Below are 4,274 nucleotides of genomic sequence, written 5' to 3'. Positions count from 1 at the left end.
TGTTGAGAAGGATCTAAGAATTCTCTTGCTTTCGTTTCCCATATTTTATCTCATTTTAATCTGTTACAACATTCAGCATGTTATCAGCCCCAGAGGTGGCCGTGGCATCCATCCTGGGCAGAAAGAGGGCACCTGGAGGCTGCCATTGCTTGGCGTTGTTTGACGAGCTACGGGATGGGTACTAGGCTCGGTTTCAGCTTACAGCTAGCTCTTAGGTTTGCCCATCCCTTCCACTCCAGAAAACCTTGAAAAGCAAGTGTTACCAGCTCCTTTTGAGAGTGGAGAACCTCAGGCTTTGAGACTGGGAGCCACTGACCTTGTTGTTCCTGAGTGGGAATCTGGAGATCGCCATCTCCGGGGATTCCCAGTGTCCAGGTCTCCATCCTCCCCTGCCTGGTCCACAGCTCCCTCTTGCCACATCTCACAGCTGTGCTTTCCCACTTCCCTCAGGATACACTTCTCACATAACAGTCAGAGTGGGAGTTTTCAAGATGCTACCTTGGATGACATCACTTCCTGCACAGAGCCCATGAAGTCTTACTGTATTTAAAATAAAATACAAAACTCCTTCCTTGATTTCAACCTTCCCTTTCTCCTTTCCCACCTCCCTTCCCTCATTCCAGCAAACATACCTACTTTCTATTATTTCATGACCCATCAAACTTGCTCTCCACTTTAAAGGTTCTCCTCACAGGTGGGTGACTCGCTACTCATGAAGGAGTCAACTCAAACACCATTGCGGCAGTGGCCTGCTTCCTCCTCATGCTCTGTGGTGGGTACCTTCATCCTCTGTTCCTGAGAGCCTTTGAACTTGCTTGCTCACGAGGATGCCTTGCTCACTGTCTGCTCTTTCATAGAGCAATCACTTCTTTGGTGGAACTTTATTTTGAGCTCTTCGGTACCCATGGTGCCCTCTTGGTGCCTTGCCTAAAGTTGGTACCTACGGAATGAAAGAACAAATGGACAATTGTGTTACAGAGTTGAATCCAGCCCTAGTGGCTCCATGTTGGGGAAAATTTTTGTAGCCTAATAAGAAATACTGTCAGTTACATACTGATATCAGCTACATAGCAAGGGTTACACCTGCTTTATATGTCTGTCTGATTCTAAACATCTCTGTAAGCATTCGAGGGATGCTCGAACCAGCCACTTCCACGCTCAGTTCTCATACCTCAGTCTTGACCTCTCCCTGCCATGTCACTAATATTAAGATGAGTCTCCATTCATAGGTTACGGTTACAGGTTTCTCTGGGGACCTCACAGCACAGTGTACCTGGTTATAAATGACCAGCCTTTCCGTAAGTGTGATTAAACACTTGACTGTCACAGCCTTTTGATTTAGAGAGACTAGTTTCTCCCAACCCTGTCTGTCTGTCTGTCTCTTTATCCTTTATCTCTTTCTTTTTTCTTTCTTTCCTGTAGGTGGAGTTTTCCTGTCCTGTAGCTGCTTTCAAATAAACACACAAAAACTTATATTAATTATGAATGCTCAGTCAATAACTCAAGCTTATTACTAACTAGTTCTTACATTTTAAGTTAACATATATTCCTTATTTACTCTCTGCCACGTGGTAGTACCTTTATTAGCATGGCGCACTTATCTCCTGCTCCCTCTGACTCTACCCGTTTCCTTCCAGCATTCTGTTTGGCTCCCTACCTGTTTATTCTGTTCAGCTATTGGCCTGACAGCTTGTTTATTAAACCAACCAGTGACAAATCTTCACAGCGTACAAAGGCATTATCCCACAGCATTTCCTCTTTTTTGTCTAGTTAAAAAGGTTTTAACTTTAACATAGTTAAATTCTATACAACAAAAGCATTTATCAAGTAAGTGGCTTCTGGGGCAAGAAAACTCAGCCTACATATTCCTGTGTGTGCTATATATGTAAGTGCTATAGGTTCACGGTGAACATTCATTCTGTTTGTTGCAACCAAACATGGCTTCTCTTCCTTATTCTGGTTCATGGGTTCAGAGTATTTCAATCCATCACAGGGTGGAGGATGGGATGGGGAAAGCCTGAAGTAGTCTCTTTGCACGACTGCTGGAGAGAGAGAGAGAGAGAGAGAGAGAGAGAGAGAGAGAGAGAGAGAGAGAAGCGAGCAGGTATATAATCCTCAAAAGCTCATCTCTAGGCCAGGCCCCACTCCCTAGAAGCCCCAGAGCCTTGGAACACAGTGTCCTTAACTGGAAACAAGTGTTTAAAACACGAACCTGTGGGGGACATTTCATATTCAAACAGTAACACTATCAAAGTAATTGGGAACTCATAAAGGGAACTGAGGAGAAAGGAAACATTTTTTAGTAAGACAATCAATCTCATTTTTTACATAGCTTTGGTTGAAAAAAATCACACAGACTTTATTAATCAAAGAAAAGGAAAAGTCTGAGTTAACTGTGGCATACCCCTAGGATCGAATACTATCAGTTTTTTTTTTTTTTCCAGATTAGAAGCACAGCTTTATTTTTCTTCAGCAACCAACATTTAAGCACCAGACGAAACAAGTGGCCCCTAAGTACCTGAAGACCAAGTCAGGCAAAAAAAAATTAGGCCCCACACTTAAGTAGCAGCTACTATTTCTGGAATCTCTTCCCTAGAATTGTACCGCTTAGGAGGGGCCGGACATAAGGTCAAACCTGAGCGCCTTCTCCCAGCCAGGCTTAACGAGAAACTGGGGGCCCAAAGCGCTGTATGGTGTTCACCACTAGGGAAAGCTGGTCAAGAAAGTTCATGATGGAAATTCGGAGGAGGCGAGAGTCTTCCGAGATCCAGTGGACTTCCAGTACGCAGCCGCTCACTTTAAGCTCCTTTCCCAACAGTCTTTGGTGCGGTTCCGCATCAGAAGTTAGAGACCCACAGGCGATTTCTGCCTCCAAAGAGAGGTCAGGAAAGGCACTGCAAGGGCGAATCCGTGATGTCGCATTCCAGGCCTTTGGGTTAAAGGCATGGTGCTTTTGTTCGAACGGAAGATTTCCGGTGCTCGTGCAACAGGGTGAACTCCACTGGGAATAACTGCCACTGCCACTGTGCCTACATCGCCAGACAACAGCGGCTAGTCGGGGAATCCGCGCCATATGCAGTGTGGCCTAACCCTCTATGTGTTCCCTGCATGTCTGACTATCAGTTCTTATAAAGAATGATAACCACTCACTGATCAAAGGATATATATTTTGCACCAGACACCAGCCTTGTGGGGTTATGTGTGCTAGTCAAGCCCTCGACACTAAGTTATATCCCTGGGCCTTCCATGGTGTACTGTTGAAATATAAATAAAAAAAAATGTTATTGAAGTATTTTATGTATGAACTTACTTGTATAAAACAAATATATAGCATTCATTTATTAGTATAAGTACAGAAAGATACAGGGAAAGACACACACCAGCTTATTAAAATATGTCATTAGGTCAATCTGGAAAGATTGTGGTGGAAACCAGTTGTTACATTTCCTCTATAAATATTGCTTGTGCTTTAATGGTTACAATAAATGCATTATTTTTGAGTAAAAACACATCAAAAAAACAGAATTCAGCAAGGTATGACTAGAACGGGACACATGGTCCAGGCAGACAACACTGCCAGGGTCTCTAGCGACTAGCGAGTTAACCTTCTTCCCTTGCCCCACATCCCCTGGCGGGCTCAGCTCTTGTTCACAAATCCAGTTATTAAGAATAGATGGCAGACTGCTGGGGACTGACCCTAAGGCCACAGTCCAAGAAGAGCGCTCAGAGAGAGCCCCTTCCTGGGGGTGATTTATCACAATGCCGTTTTGGAAGACTGTAATATTGGCTGCAACAGAAATTGCACAATAGGGGAAGAGGTAAATAAATGATGATATGCTCACTTGGAAACTTTGCGAAAACGGAAGCAACTGGTACTTTATCATAACCCGGAAAGTGTTAGTTAAAAAGCGCAATATAAAAAAAAAATCAGCTGAGTTCTATGAGCACAAGAATACAAAAATGGTCAGAAAAAATAGTTTTATAAAGAGACAGATATATCCAATAGATTAAAGTAACTTACAGTGGTATTCCTAACACCTTGGCATCAAAGACACAGAGAGTAACTGGAATGGGTACCAGTCCTTCTAAGAAAACCACCCCCAAATGTGTGGGCACCTAAAGAATATCAGTTTTACATTTATCTTAAAATTATTTCAAAGGTTAACACTTTGGCCAGATAACCCCTACAGTCCACCCTCTTTGTCCCTCCTCTCTCTGCAAATTGCATTGCAAGAAGGAGTACGTGTATTTTGAGAAGAAAAAACAAAGGCTCT

The 4,274-nt window shown here is 43.3% G+C and overlaps 1 pseudogene; it reads right to left on the bottom strand.

Annotated features, from left to right (window-relative positions):
• Positions 1 to 2,659: 2,659 nt before the first annotated feature.
• Positions 2,660 to 3,110, bottom strand: LOC130863980 (EKC/KEOPS complex subunit Lage3-like; annotated as a pseudogene).
• Between the last annotated feature and the right edge of the window lie 1,164 nt (positions 3,111 to 4,274).

The sequence above is a fragment of the Chionomys nivalis genome, chromosome 21, assembly GCF_950005125.1.
Source record: "Chionomys nivalis chromosome 21, mChiNiv1.1, whole genome shotgun sequence".
NCBI classification, from domain to species: Eukaryota; Metazoa; Chordata; class Mammalia; order Rodentia; family Cricetidae; genus Chionomys; species Chionomys nivalis.
The sequence above is the reverse complement of the archived record's forward strand: the minus strand, read 5'-3'. Positions and strand labels throughout refer to the sequence as shown.